At 44.0% G+C, this 17549-nt stretch overlaps 1 protein-coding gene across 4 annotated transcripts in view; it reads right to left on the reverse strand.

Moving 5' to 3' along the window:
• The window catches only part of LRRC8D (leucine rich repeat containing 8 VRAC subunit D), a 53408-nt gene extending 36497 nt beyond the window's left edge, over positions 1–16911 (reverse strand). The window contains exons 1-3 of one of the 4 annotated variants that reach the window (XM_048312703.1): positions 16735–16911; positions 7047–7260; positions 5080–5219 (exon numbers count right to left, since the gene is read on the reverse strand). The gene's annotated coding sequence lies outside the window, so the exon portion shown is untranslated. Of the gene's footprint in view, positions 1–5079; positions 5220–7046; positions 7261–15876; positions 16069–16734 lie in introns of those variants that run through there. The other 3 variants (XM_048312702.1, XM_048312704.1, XM_048312705.1) reach the window with 3 other exon arrangements.
• Between the last annotated feature and the right edge of the window lie 638 nt (positions 16912–17549).

Below are 17549 nucleotides of genomic sequence, written 5' to 3' on the forward strand. Positions count from 1 at the left end.
GAAAAACCCATGCAGCACCACAGTCCTCCCCATCCCACCCATGGCAGAGGAATGTCTGCTGCTTCCAGCCTTTGGCAGCACTACCAGCATCTCAGCCTGGTGTCATGGGACGCAGCAAGTCACCAAAACACACGACCTGCTAAAGCATGGTCAAAGCATGTGGGACTGCCAAACCAGACAGCCAGATGCCAGAGTGCAGCTCTGGTGCAAGCAACAATCTGGTAGGATTTTTGGGGGGAAATAATAGGGTAGCATTTGAGCTCTGCCTCTAAAGCCCCAAACTACAATGCTTCCTTCATAGTAAAGATTGGAAAAAACAAACCAAACCCAAACCTGGGCAGTGCTCCCCTTTATCACAGAACTTCAAAATAGCACATGATGGGGCCGGGGGAAGGGGCTGTATGGGGGGCTTTACTTTCTTAAAAAATTTATTTTCATAGAACTGTTTTTTCCCCAATGTTTCAAGTATCAGTAATACTAACAATCATTACATTCCTTAAATAATTATTTGAACTGCCCATGAAAATTGTTTTGAAGTCTGCCTGGAAAAACATTTTACCTCAAAAGTTAGCAGATTCAGTTTATGAGCAGAAAAAAAAAAATTGCTTTTTTTGCCCAGCTCCTGCAGAATATAAGAGTTAATGGAATGGAAAAGAGATTGATGCTTTATTGATCAAAACAATTCTAATTACACATAGAAGACTTTTCCATGTTTCCAGTAATACACTGAGCAAAAGCTACTTCATGAAATGCCGTCAGATAAGCAGAAAGTGGGAGCCCATTGCTCAGTAACAAAGGCCAGAATTTTATATATCCAATTACTGGAGGCACTGGAATGTTATAATTGTAAGCACATTCTAGCACTTGAAATAATAAATAAAACTAGAGAAACGTATTATTTATGTAAATTTAAAATTTTTCTAAAAGAGGCCCATAAAAAGCTGTGGACAGAGTAACACAATATAACAGCTAAACCACAGCAGCACTAAAATAATTGAGCAACAAAGAGCTGTTTGTTCATTTTTCCCTTGCAAATCTCCCTCTTCCCCCCATCTTTACTATCTGAGGTGCAAGGCAATAATGTCACCAACATCTTATGGTATGTCCTTTTCACCATCATGTGCAAATACAGCATTCTGAGACGTGTTAGGCCCATCTACACAAGGAAAACCTGGTGCTGGAAAGACCAGCTTTTCTCCAGTCCAATCTCTCCTGTGGTTTCTCAGTTGCTGGAAGTGTTTCACCTCTCCTGAAACCAAACTGGGTATGGACAAGGAAAGGCAGACCTTACTCTTTGATGCTGCACCTCACTACACTGATTTAGTGCTCCACTGTTTGCTCAGCCTCTGAGAGAACAAGCACTCTGTGATGGTGCTACCTTCTTCAAAACAGCATCAGCTACCAGAGACAACAGACAAAGCTTGAGTGAGCAACACATTGAGAATCACTTCCCATCTATCCAAAAGGCACCTCCAGAGATTCCAGTCATGAAGTGAGAGCAGGTAGGTATTTCAAAACAACATCGTAATATGTTGAAACACACAGCTAAGAACACTGCAGCCTACTGAATTTGATACATGTCCAGTAGGAAACAGGTCTATGCACACAAAACCATGCAACAAGACATTACTCCAGGGAAGGTTTGAAGACAGCAGTGCTGCATTTTGACCCTGCTCAGATTTTTCTCTGCTATAGCAAGTTGGCAACAAACCCCGCCAGTGCTATCTCCTTCCTCCCCCGTGCTGTGTCGGTGCCACCGCCCGCGGGCGGGCTGGGTTCAGGCTCCAGAAGGACAAGCTGGCTAGAAGCAGCTCAGCTCACTGACCCGTGGCTGTGGGGACTGGCTTTTGCTATCAGTAGTGGACAAGTCTCCTGTCTAGGCAAAGAAATAGGAGAGCAAAAACAGTGAAAAACCCACCAAAGTAGGGCTATTTTCCAGCTATTTTCCAGTTATTTTTTAGTTTCTGTCTCTACCGATAACATTGAAAATTCTGCTGGGAGGACAGGAAAAAAGAAAAGATAAACCAACACAAAAATTGTAACAATGGAGCTAGATACACAGAAGGTCTTTTCATTGCAAAGAAGTACTCAAAATGACATCTCTATCTACACTAAAGAAAACATTGCTTCTGCCTTGAGGTAGCCTTGGCAATAACATTGTTGCAAGCAAAAGCCAGTTAATCATTTTGGAGGGAATTTCAGAGAATTTAATTCATTTGTCAGTTAATAAGCTTCTAATTACTGCTTCTGGTATTGAAACACACAAGGGAAACAGCCCTTGCTCTCCAATCCCCTCACCATACCTGCTCCTGGCAGTGGGGCAACAGGACCAGCAGTCATCCTGGCTTCCAGTTGAAGGTCGGCATTGCTGCTTATTATGTGTGTATAGTAAACAAATAGCTTATACAGATAAGTTGTTCTTAAAACAAACCAAAAGCACATCAAGTGAAATGCGATCTAAAATAAGCCAGCAATGTTTCAGAATATCGCTATTTCCCCTGGCACTTCAGGATGCTGCAGCTGCAGATATTCCTCTAAAACAATTCAAGACTTAAAAGTTTATGCTCCCACAAAAAGAGGTTTCCAGACAGAAATGTATTATAAATATACACACACACTCCATCACAGTAACCAGACCAGAACATTTGCACAGAAAAGGCCCTAGCCACACTTCAACATTTTGTTCATTTAACTGTATCAGCCAGTATTTTTTTCCTTGCTTCCCAACTGTGCCAGCAAAAACCTTACTGCAAAAGCCCTTCTAGTGATTGCAAAATTCTTCTGCCTGCATAAACCATTCCTTTCACAGGACATGGTGTATGCAGTATTAGCAAAAAAAATTCCTTCCACATGAGTAGAGAGAGAAACCTGAGAAAAAAGTGGTGAGACCAGGTAACAAAAGTGTGCAAGTGGGAAGGGTGAAAGCAAAGGAGAGCATTGCATCAGTCCAGCTTATGTGTACAGAAAAAGGCAGGAAGCAGTAACTGCCCTCACACCACTTTGTGCCAGCAGAAACTAAACTGCAAGTTCACAACACTACTACAAGAAGTAACACCAGGAAAACACTGCATGCAGGTCAGACTGACCAACTTGACTTTGACAGACCTGGCATTTTGTCTTTTATCTGGATTTTTGTGTCATGTTTTGTGTAATGTATAATCTTGAGAAACAAATATTACCTAGAAACTTAAGCATAAGCCATTCCATTTATGTCAAGTGGATACTAATCCTATTCCCCACAAGAGTTCAAGTGTCAGTTGTGTTAACTGTTTCACTACTGATAAGATACTTAGCACAACTTCTTTGCTAAAACCTATCTCAGAACTCCAAGCCATCTGTAAAAGCCTCTTATGAGCAAGACCATCCACGTATTCCCCATCCAGGAGTAAACAACTTTTCCACTCCTCCTAATGAGCATCCTTGTAATACAGACTCATCCTGGCTATGTAAAAAATACTCAATACTAAGAATAGAGAAGTGTGGGTTAGAAAATAAAAAATTTAGGACAGATTCAACACACTTTTAAGGACTTGCCTGTCTGTGTTTCCACGCAAATATAAATCTTCTCTGTACTTCCCCTGCTTTTTTTTTTTTTTTTAACCCCCAGATCTGCTGCAGGTTATCCAGCCTGCCACATCACATCAACACAGAAACCAGCAAGGCCTGGCTGCAGAATTTAGGTCAGCTTGTCTGTGGAGTACATAAGGTCTTCCACACAGCCATGAATTTCCTAGTAATGCTTCAGTAATCCCTCTTCATCCTGCTATGCAGCTATTTCACTAGGAACTGCTAGCTTTCCTCTAACTCCCCAACAAAGACTCTCCACAGGAGGGATGTTTGCAGGCGAATGAGCCACTATCTCTTCCTTGGGAAGCAGGAAGCTGGTTGTTGAATCAAATAATGCTGATTCTTATTTCACAAGACAAAAAAAAAACCAAAACGAAACCGAACACACAAAAAAACCCAAAAAGCAAACAAACAAAAAAAACCACACCAGGAAAGATATAATCAGAGCTAGAAATTACCTCTACAAGATTAGGAATAATTTTCTTAATAGATTTTAAACAAACCCTCACTGCTTCCACCTAGGTCAATAAATAAAAAGATAACAAAAATGTAACTAATAAATTCAGATAGTTGAAGCAACAGATACTGGTATTTCTGGAGAGAAAGCATCCCTTGAGGTGAAAAAACATTGTGCCTCTTCAAAAAATGCTCCCTCTAAAAGTGAATTGCATGCCATTGCCATCCCAAACGTTGTACAAGCCCACAAAAGTAGCAGCCCTGTTCTTAAGGGATCTCTAAAGGTACTTTGCATTAAAATATGTGAAGTCTTTTCAAAACATGGTCCTCAGAGCAGGAGTTCCACATAAACTAGAAGGTACAGTTATGTAAGACAAAAACCCCAAACTGAATACAATAAATCAAAACCTTGAACTTCTGTCTTCATACAAGATGAACCTAACTAAATCTTCTCAAGTATGACAATCTGAAAGATATGAATGCAAGAATAAATACCAGTTTCCAGGAATGGTTATGGACATCTTGGCAAATAAAAACACAGCTAGCAAGCTAACAGTTGGTTTTGTCTTAAAACCCATCAGTCTGCTACCTCTCTGTGCTCTATGGTTCCCACAGAACATAGTGCTCATCGAAAGCTAGCACTTAAGTCTCCCCATTAGAACAAAGAATAAAGCTGAGGAAAAACCTTCCCTCAAGACATCAAACTGCTCTTCAACATTCAAACATTTGTTAAGAGTACTCCTAGCCCATTCTTTACAACTTACATGGAGCCTGAAAATGGTTGTGCAAACATGTACTGAGCTGTACTGCACATTAGATGTGCAAATCAAATACCCCAGGAAACGTTGCATTTGTTTATGTTCACCTCAGATCGGTTACAGAACTCAGATATATAACATGCACCCATGCCAGGCCCACAGATGTGGCTGTCCTTACTGGACCTCCATTGCATCACACATGTTAACAAGACCTTCTAAAGAATGTAACTTCTAGAACTAATGGTCATCCATAACTTAACTCTGCATCAGACAACTTTTCCCATGACTGGCTCGGTACCTGATCAGGCTGTGCTTCTCCACCTTCCTCCTCTGGCTTCAGCTGGGCTGAGCGCTGGCTCCTGAAGGCTCCAGCAGCAGGAATACCAAGCCAGATTCTGATGATCACTTTCTCATTTTGACAAGCGCCACAGACTCCTCCTATATAAAAACAAACTGCTGTGAATGAAACTGGCCAGATAAAGCAGTCATGGTAGCGGGGGTCAGAGGAATGCCACTCTACAACACAGAAGACAAAGGTTACTCATCCTTTTGCTGACAGTGCTTCATCTCTGGGGAAGACTGAGCAGATCCTTGTTTTAATGACTTTGGAACTACTTTAAATGACTTGTCCTATTCTTGAAGGGCGCAGATCCCAAATGAGCAATTTGTCATTTCCCACATTCTTGAACATATTGGCTCATCCTAACTTAACCAAGAGCACTGCTATTTCTACATCATCACCTCCCTACACCACCACAAAAGCCAGACCAGACCCTAGTGACATGGCAGCTGCACAGTGCATGTGCTCCACACAGACACTTTGATGACACTTCAACTGCTGCATTACGGCCACATGCCAGGCAAGCAGACCACCTTGAGTCAAATGAACTACTTGCAAAATCCCAGGAAAACACCTCTATCCTCTCGGATAAACAAAATAGAGAAGTGGGATTGTCCCTCTCCTTCGTCAGCCCAAAACTTCCACCAGCCAAGACCCAGAATGGCTGCCTTCACCTCCAGAGACGCAGAGGCTCCAGGGCTGTGCAGAGCACACAGATGGAAAGCAACAACTCAGCAAAAAGACTCCAGCAGGTAATTCATGAATATTTATTTTAGTTTGCTGCTTATTAAGTATGCCTTGTTATAAATCAAGTATTTTACAGTAATTGCCTCCAATCAACAAACACAGGGAAAGCTGCTATGTAAACCAATGCTGTTCCATATCCAAAATGAGTCCCTTAGCAACAGGCAGGATTCTACAGGACTCTGGGTGCACAGCTGGCTGGCTGCCACTGCCTCCCTGCCCTTCTCTGCCCCTGGGGCTGCACCCCAAGCAGCACCACTGTGTGCCCAAGGCGTTCCTAGCACTGCCAACCACAGCACACTGTGCCAGGGTGCCAACACCAGGGCAGCGGGCACTCACTGCAAGGACAGCAAACCCCAGGTACATGGTACAGGTACAGGAGCAGCCCTCCAGAGCAGAAAATGCTCCACATCAAGGGACAACCAGCTGCATCCCCTGCTTCAGACCCCAGCCCATTGCCTCTATCCCAGCAGTGGCCACAGCAGAGATGCTCTGCCACAAGGGTCTGCACCCAGCACCAAGGGCAGTGCAGATCACCCACTTCAGCTGCTCCCAAACCACTGCAAAAAAAACCACAATCCAAGCCCCCGCCATGTCTCCCCCTAATTTTTTTCGAAGCCTTTTTCAGGGTTGGCACCCACTGGCACTCAGAAGCACACAAGAACAGCCCTGTGTCAGGCTTTCCACTGAGATCATTTTAAAGGTCAGCAGGAACCTGCTATTCCAGGTTTCTTCATAGCGGCAGAGACTCAGGATAAGGAGATGTGGAAAACTGTGTCAAATCCTCAAATAAAATATGCCTCCTAGACTTTTCTTCTTCAAAGGGCTCAGGGTGGTCAAGTGGTCTCAGGAGAAGTAAGTCTCTTTAAGCAGCACTAGATTTTTCAGAGACTCTTGTTTTTAAATACATGGAGGCAAAAACCTGCAACTAGATACTTTCCAAGGTCTATTGCACGCAGGTTCAGAACAGACCTTTGGATCATACTTGAGGTCTAACAGAAAATGTTCTCATAGCCACGGGGCCATTCACCTTGGCTGCTTCTGTAACCTTTTTTTTTTAAGAGTTCAGAGAGACACGTAAGAAGGGCCTAAACAGAGCTCATGCCCTCCAATCCCTCCTCAGCAGCCACTCCAAAGGCAACAAACCATTTCTGAAAACAGCAGGCAAAGGCAGTTCCCACCTTCAAAGTAGAAGCACTGTGTTTTTTGAGAATGTATCAGCATTTAAGGAAAGGGGCCAGGAGAGCTGAACAGCACCACCACCACACTTGGTAAGGCATGAAGAACAGGAGAGCTTGTCTTCAAGTGCTGAATCACAATCTGAAAGACTGCTGAGGTCCATCACCACCACCCTCCCCTTCCCACAACAGGCTGAGCACATGGATTGGATCATACCTGGAGGAGATGTAAAGGGAAACAAATAACAAAACACTTAAAAAATTTTCATTTAAAACAAACAAAAGAAAACAAAAACCAAACCAAAAATCAATCTAAAAGCAGAAAAAGCAATCACAGCAGTGCATAAGTAGATGTTTGGGCAGTGGCAAGACCAGTGAAGGGTTCTTCCCTGCAGTTCTTACCACAAAAACTCTCATGCATTTTGTTCCAAACCCCATTTGACAAACTCTCACTTTATGCTACTTCCTTCACCTCCCTCTCCCACTTTTGAAGTGACAACCTCAATTTATTAAAACAAAGCAGCATCTTTCTTACAGAAACGTCTGCTTTGATACAAGAATACACACCCACTGATGTAGTCAGTATGTGGGACTGTGGCTATGAAGGAGATTAAATAAGGAGCACAGGCACCACCTCTCTTTTAACCTAGTCACCTCTGGCACTCACTCACTTCAGTACTTTTCTTTCAGGGCCCTACAGCATAGGGAAAGACACCAAATTTACACTGGGGTGTTGGCATCAACCAGTGCCAATTTAATCTGAATCACAGCCAGGCACTTGGCACTTCAGGCATAACACGTGCAACCTCCAAATGCCACGTCCTATATACAGTAGCCTACATATGGCTGCCTCCATTTGTACAGTCACTTGATCAAACATCTTTTCCATTAAGGAGAACAATACTTCTGATGCTTTTAACAGGGAAATAATCATTGTTGACAGAGTGAAAGAAAACCCAACAATGCACTCAGAACAAATCATAATGAACTCTGTAAAGAAAGGAAAAGGAAGGAAGTCAAAGTATTTTGGGGAAGAAATGGGAAGAAGTAGAGATTTTGGAAAAAAACCCACCAACAACCTCAGCTAATTAAATAAGTGAAGAAGTTCCCATCATTAGGGGTTTAATTTCAGCAGAACTGAATAATTCTCAGTTCTACATATATCTCCAAGTACCCAGACAACAGCAGACATTTGACAATCTCTTCAGTTAAAATGCCATCTTCCTCCCTTACTGCTGCATAAGAAAAACAACAAACCACCAGACAGGAAAGGTGTCATGCCATCAAGGGAGAAGAAAAACCCCAGCACAGATACCTACTGTAGAAATACTGTCAAAAGTAGCATGTAATCTAACTGGATAAATACCTGATGTTGCTGCTATCTCTGAGTCAAGTTTTGCAATCAGCTGAAGCTGATTTGTGGCTACCCTGCTACTTAACATTCCTGCTCTCTCCATGGTGTGTGCCTGGGAGAGGCATCCTGCCCAAAGTACAGGGTGGGCTGGGAGGCAGGACTTCCCCTTTCAACAGCAGTGCAAGCTCAAATTTGCTCCAGCTGGTCTTGAAACCACACTGCCCTCGGAAAGCACCTTAGGCATTGCTCCTGCTACATGGGAGCCTACAGGATCCCACTGCTGCTCCCTGCAGAGTTCATTGTCCATTCCAGGGCCTTGCTGCAGATTTTCACATAACACCCAACACCCCCCTTAATTGGCAAGCTCACTGTAATTCCTCCCTTCTCTTGGTGGCCACCTCCTCTTCCCCCATCCATGAGCCAGAGGCTGTGTGCAAACTTCTCCCCACTTCCTCTCCTCTGCTGCAGAAAGCAGGAATATAACCAAGACATCAACAAATCAAACCTTGCTGGTCAAGCAGGCAAAACTTCTCACTGCTACAGCTAACTCATTGTTCGACCCACAGGCAGTAAGAGAGGGGGCTGCTGCTGGTAGCTCTGGTATTACACTCTCTAGCAGATAAGCAAGCCAGATCTAAGATTTTACAAGTTCAGACAGCAAACAGGTAAATAATCAGACACTGAAGAAGTCTTAACATGGATGAGGTGACAGAAAGCAGCAGCTGTCAGAGTGTGGAGGGCCATCATCCTCTTCATATATAAAAGAAACAGCAGAGAAGGGGCACTCTGCTCCTCATACTGACCAGCTGCACACTGGTTGTTTCCAGGCTGCTCCAGGCCACTGTGCACATGGACAGACTACAGCCTTAAAATACAAACGAGGCACGTGCAAAACCATTAGTCAAAACCAGGCTTGTACCAATTCAACCTGTAAGGTTCAGGTACCCATTACACTTCCTGCAGTGAATTTTTTCAAATAATTTGCTTTCAAAGCTGACTCCAAACAGGAAAAACTTGGCCATTCCACTGTGAGCTTGAAAGTCTTGTTTCTGGAATGAGGCAGACTCAAACAAACAGAATTCATACACTTTCCATTTGTAGAACAGAATATATAACCTCATGCTTTATGATTTTATACTTACTCACACTTCTCTCCACAGCTTTGTTATCTTCTTTTCTTTGCCTCACTTTTACTATTTTCTTTTGTATTTTTGCATGTTTCTCATGTTTTTATTTTCAGGAGTTACTGTCTTTGCTCTCCTGTAACTCTGGCCTCAGTGGTTTCTTTCTTTAAAATTTGTTTGGGCTAAACTGATCAGTGCTTATAAAGACATTCTTAAATTCACTTTTCAATCTAGGTACATCCCTAATTAACTTTCACTAAAAATAAACATAGCATAAATACAAGTTTCAAACACTAGAAATAGAATCTTGTCCAAACCTGTGCATTTTTCATTTCCTGATTTATTATTAGCACGATTTTGTTTCAGTCTACTCCTTTTTTCAAGAACACTTTTCTTCTATTATTCTTCTGTTAAGACACTTTCCTACCCACTTTTCATTGGGACACCAGCACTGGTTAAACTCACAATTTCTGCAGCACCAACAAGCATTTATGTATCTGCATTTCTTCAGTTCCTTGTTTCCAGAACCAACAGATCTGCTGTCAGGATAGAAAAGGAGAGGAGCAAATCTATCAAGCCAGTTTTCCCTTTCTCTCTGCTAACAGTACCAATAAGGGAAAACTGTGAAGAAATCTAGTATGGGTTATAAACCAGCAAACATTACTTTAAAAAACTCAAGCACATGAAAAGTTTCATTTCCCTTTTGTCAGTTCCTCTGCTAAGCTAGGTAGGTTAGGCTTTGTTTCTTAATTTAATTAGTCAGAAAGTACATAAGTTTCTGGATGGCAGCCACTGAGAGGAACCCTGTATGTGGACTTCTCAGTTTGTATTTTTAAACACCAGTCAGATTAACTGTGAAGGCTGGTTCCTCCGTGCATCTTTGATGAAGGCAATTGCTAATGCATGCGGAAAGTGTGTGTAACCACAGTGGTGCTTGGAAACAAAGCAAGCCAGTGCACTACCTCTAACACTGCTCACTCAAGTTTAATGCAGAGACTGCCACTGCTATCCTGCCTTTCCATGATCTGTACACAAACCACCATTTACAAATATGCAATGCAGACTTTTTTTTGCCATTATTCACTGATATTTGCATCGGCTTAGGGGACAAATTTATACCAAACAATCCAAACGACATCAACTTAACACTGTGTTCCTCCATCCAGGACTGCAAAGGCAACAAAATGTCTATTACATAACACTTCTGTATAAAATATTAATTTTCACAGAGGAAGCTCTTGAACCGAAAGGTTATTTTCAATGATTAACAAATCAGTGTTGTATAAGCTTAGTTATTTAATCAGTGTATGAGACAGACAACAAACCATACCTTTCATTGGCACAACATGAAAAAAAAATGAACTTTCTATGTGCACACATCAAAATACATCTGTTCCTAGCACACAAAGATTCAGCAAGCCTGCACACTGAGGTAATTGCAGGCGTCAGCATTTTTTATACAAGTTCTCATACCAGCTGAAAGCATGTAAGCTTCCTTTCCTTCCAACAGATGAAGAACAGGTAGATATTCAGACATCATATTCATATACTCATCCCATGCACTTGTTTTCTCCTTAGTGCAATAATCCCAGGTTGGACAATCACTGCAGTGAAAGTAAAGTTCTTCAAAATTTTTTCCACACAAAAAAATCCTCATTTTTAACAGGCATGCTGGTATCTGTGCCACTGGCCAGACTTGAAAACACTAGAGGTGTGGCAACCCTGGCTTCTGTAGGACCCAAGAGCAATAATGAATACCTTTTATAAAGAAACTTATCTCAATGCTGACTCATAAAGAATAAAGTTCAAGAGAGGAAAAAAAGACAAACCTATCTATACCTTGGCTGTGACTTTGTAGCCATGAGGTTGCATGAGGACAGGGAGGAGCCTAACTCACTGCTTCATCAGAAGGACTACGAAGGGCCTTCATGTTGGGTTTTTTTTTCCTTTCTCTGTGTATCTTTACATACTGAATGCAGGGAGGAGGTTCATCCTGAGCATCACTGGTCTCCAGCAGATGGTCTCATCATATTTACCAGCTCCATGCGAGTGTCACAGGTGAGACATCTAAAACAGCAACAGACACTTCGGTCTGCCTCATCCATGGTCCATCCCATGCAGGGGAAATCCCATGCAGGGGAAATCAACAGGAATTATGATTCAGACAGAAAAATCCTGAGCAAATTAACAGAGAGATTTTGAAACTCCAGTTTGAGAATTGTGCAATTTTTTTTTTTTTTTCAAATTTATATGAACAGCAAACAGTTTGGAGAGGTATTTGACAGGAAAAGGTAACAACAGCATTTAACTATTTGTAGCGCCCACCCCTTAGCTCTGAGAAATGTTCCACTGCAATTTTCTGGTCTTCAAAGGAGAGATGCCTAACTGACAAAAAGACCACATACAGAGGGTTCTTTTTTTTTTAACACTAACAAGGAGCAAGGCAGATCTCAAGAACCAGACTATTCCTTCTTCTACTGATCACACAATACAAAATGCAAGACCACGATGAATAAACACAAATGCTAGCCTCACCCACTGCTGGATGTCACATGCTTTCAGCCTGCGTATTTCTTTCTGCTGCTTAATCAGAGTTACCTTCAACAAAAAAGGGCCTCGGAAAAGAAAAAATATCTGAGCAACAACTATCCTTCCTCCTCCCCTAAGGGTGGCTGTATTTTACACCACGATTGCTTCTCAAGTCTTGAATGTCGCAACTACTTCAGTCTCGGAACAAATCACTTCTGAGGAAAGAACTCAAGTGGAAAGAAGGAAAATTAGTTTTGAGGCTACATGAACAATGTGGTTTTGTATCCTGATTTATACTTGAAAAGGAAGAAGAAGGAAAACGAAGGTTTTTCTTTTAAAACAGTTCTAACACACAAGTCCTTGGCGCAGCCATATTTTCTTCCCATACTACTGCTTGCCTCCAAGTGTTGGGCAAAAGTGGCATTTTGCTGGCTTGATTTCAAGAAAACAAGTTTTCTCCTTCCAAGGATATCTCCCTGAACATTCTGGCAGCTGCTACGTGAATGTCTTTTCACTTCTCTTCCTCTCCATTTCCTGAAGGGGGACAAGAACCTGTTCTTGCTACGGCTGAAGAGAATATAGAAATAAATGAAAAGAGCTTCAATTCTTTTAATTAAATAAATTCGTGGTGAGAGAAAGATTGAAGCACTGTCAGTTAAAATTAATGATGTGGAAATTAGTACTACTGACAGTATTAGGTGCCAACTTGACTTGTGACGCACTTTTTCTTTTTAACGTGCCAAACCTAAGACGATGCTCAAGAAGTTAAACACTAGAAATCCTGGCTTTGTTCTTTCCTAAATTTGTTTGTAATCTCTGAGGAGAGAAATTGTCTGGCAAGCAATTGGTACCTATTCTTTGTTATATGCTTAAAAGAAAATTGCACTCAATTTGCTCAGACCAAAAGATCTTGAGCCAAACCCATCCCCAATGCAAGCAAGTCACACTTTTAAAAAACATAGCTCAAAGTGCTCTCAAGGTGAGAGGCACAGGATAGCCTTGAAACAGTGATTACAATTGCTTTCACAAACTATAATGCTAGTAGCTGCTAGAAAACTGCATTTCACAAACATATTTCTTCGTATTTCAGCCCTGTGTAGACCCACAGCACCTCATCATCACAGCCAAGAATAAACACTTCCAAGATCAAGCACCACTAGCGTGACCCCAGAGAGCCTCATGCATGCATGTGGACTCATGGAACTATACATACATGGAAAATCAGTCATGGACACAAGTCTTTGCATGGTGAAGTCCACCGACTTTTCATTGTTTGTTAAAAAAAACATGCTTAAAATGTCAGTTATGAAAAAGCACAGACAAGTCTTTATCTAAATGTAAGGTTTCTGGGGAAAAATGTTTCCACTTTTCTTAACAGAGCAATAGCTTTTTCTTTTTATGTTGGTTAGGATATAATCATCCCACCACCAAGAGACAATAAATAAATAAAAGCAGGAAAGAAAAAAAAAACCAAAACACCACAAAAGGAGAACTGTGCAGCCCTATTTCAATACTAGCAAGAAATGGAAAAATTTAAATAGCAAATAGAAACTGAAATAACATGTTTTGTTCTTTCCACTTAATGTTACTGTGCTATTATATGTAATATCTGAGCATAACAAATATTGCTAATTGTGTTTTATGATATTTAGGGATCTACAGCAACTTCATGAATTAATTTGAAGATAAACATTGCTTTTTTGAAAGGAAATGAAGACCTTCTGAGTTCATTATTTTGTGAAATACTAACTCTGGAACTCCTTTTTTTTTTTTTTTTGGCACCCAGTTGAGAAACTTGTTTACTGAGTTCCCTCATGTTCCCCCATTTGTGACTCAAGCTACTTCTCAGCAAAACAGCTGTCAGCAGCCCGACACAGACTAGGTGCTTTAAGCCTCAGGACACTAATTCAGTGATCACAGTGTCCATGTACCTGTATCAAAACTCCCCTCTGGCTCTTCGGTGTGCGGGAGAAAGCAAAGGGAGACCCTGGGCTGCGGTGCTGAGTCAGCACTCTGCCTGCACGGCATCCCCGGCCAACCCTCAAGTATGCTGCAGAAGCAGGACCTGAGACAGCCGCTGGTGCCATCAGAGAACACACAGCAGGTAACAAACTCAGCCAGAAGCACAGGGCCTGATTCAAATTCCACTTACTCCCACTGGCTTTAACAGACTTTGAATGGGACCTCAATACACAGAAGGAATGGGAAGACCTAGAGAATTTAAAAGAATCAACTTCAATGCAGGAAACTTCAGTACAGTCCCTTCTTATAAAACTGCACCAAGCCACAACATATGTAGCTGCAAGTGCCTTTGACCACAGGGGTGGACATACCCTTTTCTCCACTGCCTTTTATTCTCTTATCCTCCTGTCACCGGCAGGACCTACTGCAATCCCAGCACAAACACCATTAGCTTTTTTCCTCCCTGTCCAGGCACGCAGTCAAGAAAACTGTCCATAAACAGGAGGCAGAGCTGTGGTATCTCTGTACCACCACCTATGTACTGCTACACAAGAGGAGGCAACAGGCACAAAGGGCTAAGAAAGAACTGGAATACAAGAACTGTATTTCAGGTGTACAGCTATGTGTTAGTACAATGTTCACTAGTTAATCTTTCCAGGGCAAGCACCCAAGTGCTTTCACTCCCTCTGCATTGTTATTATAGGGGTTGGTTCCTATTAATAATTACCTTCCACTGACTGCAGCACACGGACTTTCTCCGTTGCTGGTACTGCTGCTTAGAAATGCTTTTCCAGATCTCAACACACCAGACAGATTACCATCCCCTCAAGGATGTCAGGACTGGTAGAGATATCTGTTGCTCATACCTGGATCTTACAAAACAAATGACAGCTTAATGCTGCTCCCTTCCCCACACAACCTCACATAGCCATTGTAAACTTTCAGTCTTTTGTGCTGAAGTAATCACAAATAACAGCATCTATTTAATATTCCCTGCTATTATGTGCAAGAAAACAGACACAGCAAACAGACAAGTGGTTTTGACACTAAGCAATATACAGGCAAAGCACCAAATGAGTTTACTATAAAGGCAATGCCTGCCTAGAGACACAGGAAAAAATTGTGTAAAGAAGATACAGCCACAGAAGCATATTCCTAGGTCAGGACCTCATAAATCAGTTTCAACTAACAATAAAAGGTTTATAAGGCATTTGTAAAGCACAAAGAACGAATAGGATCCTGGCCCCAAGTAAGGCTTGGTAAATTAATTTAAGATGGCAATCAAGAGCAAATAACACAACACTAACCCTACCCTAAGTTTGAAGAAAAGGAGTTTCCTTTGCCTCCAGGAAGAAGTGAGGGGAAAAAACAAAACAAAACACCACCACCAAAACCAACAAACAAAACAGAAATAAAAGAAATAAAAACAACACAGAGAAAGGGACTTAGCTACCCCATCTGGCATGAGAGTGCTTTTTTGATAGCTCAGAGCTATGGGTTTAAAATCTCAGCCCTGTTCATGCAAATTTCTCACATCCTAAAACCCTCTCTTCCAAACAAGGGGGCATAGCCATTCCCCCACTTCAGTTTTAGAGGCAGAAAATATTACCCTTTCCTTTCATGGTGACAGACATAGTGCTGAAAAAAACCAAAATACTTCCCTATAGTGTTTGGGGTTTTTTTAAAGCTGTAATTGGCCAATGCTTACGAGTGGCAGGTACCCCAAAGTGCTCCCTGCACCAGCAGCTGAGTCAAGTAAAACATCACTTTCAGCACCACCATTACAGGAAGTACTGCTAAGACTTAGCCACCAAACAACACCACCACCACTACCGTCCTCCATTTTCAAGTCTGAGTAACCTACCTCATGGCTTTTACACACTGGGAGCGTCCACAGGAGAAAGTGTCATGGGCTGCAGGCGTGCTGTAAACGCAGAGCCTGAATCCCCCCCAGTGACCGCAGACCAGCTCCCCTAAAGGATGCTGAGCAAGTCACAAGCCTTCTGCGTCTGAATTCGTGTTTGTTTAAGAGCAGTGGCAGCACTTGTGACGGGGGGAAATGGAGGTTACAAGACAAGAGCTGCTGTGCCAAGCTCAGGGATCCTAAAGGAGCAGGAATCGGTATTGCCACGTACTGGGGAGCAGGGGGAAGGGAGGAGACGCGCCTCGAAAAAACAGATTATTATCTGACAAGGGCTAGTTCTGCCCTGAAGATGTGCTTTATTGACTGGCTGGGCCCCCTTTAATCTGCGTGTGCTGCAACACGAAGCACAGCTAACCCCACACAAAAGCCACACAGCTGGCGGCCCCCACAGGGGCCGGATCCAACCCCACTAGCCTCGAAAGGGGCTCGCAGTTCCAGCCGCATTCCCCAGCACCACGCTGTACTCCCAGACCCGCCGCGGGGCCGGCCCCGCTCTGGCCGCTGGCCCCCCGCCCATGCGGGCACGTCCTGCGTGGATGCGCATCCCGCGGGAGAACACCGCGACGAGCGCAGACGCCCCCAGGTCCCGCCGGCAGCTGCGTCCCCGAGGCACACCGGCGCTGGCGGCAGCACCAGCGAACCGGCCCAGGCCGGTCTGCACGGAGAAAAAGATAAAGAGAAGCGCGACGGAAAGCGCGGGGAGGGAGCGGCAGAAGTGCCGGTGAAGATGCCGCCCCCTCCCCGCGGCCCCTCCGCCGCCTGCCCGACCGCCTCCCGCCGGCCCCGCGCTCGCCTCACCTCAGGGACGGCTCTGCGGGCTGCGGACCCCGAGAGCCGCCCGGCCGAGCCGAGCCGTGCGTGCGGCGGGGGCGCAGAGCTTCTCCGCGGCGGTCAGTCCCGCGGCGCTGCCATGCGGGCGGGCAGAGGCGGGGCGGGCTCGGCTCCTAGCAGCGCCCTGCAGCGCGCACCCGCATGGCTCGGCGTGCGGACAGCACCGGCTGCCGGCGGCGGCGGGGCCGGCGGGGCGGCGGCCAATAGCTCCCGCGGCGCCGCGCATGTGAGGGCCGGGCTGGGCCGGCTCCGCCCGCTCGCCCCCCGCGCAGCCGCCGCGCTCAGGTGCCCGCGGGCCGGAGCCGCCGGGGCTGCGCGGTAGCGCTGGGACGGGGCCGAGCGGCGCGGCGGGAGCGAAGCGCCGGGCGGTAAAGCCCGTGGGGCGTTCTCGGTGCGCAGGTAAAAGGAACGTAGTGCGAGAGCCAAGTAAAACAGCGACAAGTTCAAATTGCGTGGCTTAATTATTAAAGCACCATATTGGGGAAGGAGGAAAGTTACATTATTTGTCTATCTTGAGCCCTTGAGGGAACCAAGAAGTCGAAAGCAGCTTTAGCTTGGGCAACACCGCTGGGATCGCAGGGACGGATTCCTCCACGGCGGCTCTAGAGGCTGAACGCAGCACACTGAGGAAGAAGGCGAACTGACCCTGATCCTCACTCCGAAATCCATTAGAATTTTTTTTTCTCCTTTAACTGAAAAGCCACCGATATCCTTAAATATTTCTTGAACACTGAGCCGACAAGTGACTAGACCTGCGGGTTTTTTTAACTAGAACTAGATGT

Source organism: Corvus hawaiiensis, chromosome 9, assembly GCF_020740725.1.
Source record: "Corvus hawaiiensis isolate bCorHaw1 chromosome 9, bCorHaw1.pri.cur, whole genome shotgun sequence".
In the NCBI taxonomy this organism is placed as follows: domain Eukaryota; kingdom Metazoa; phylum Chordata; class Aves; order Passeriformes; family Corvidae; genus Corvus; species Corvus hawaiiensis.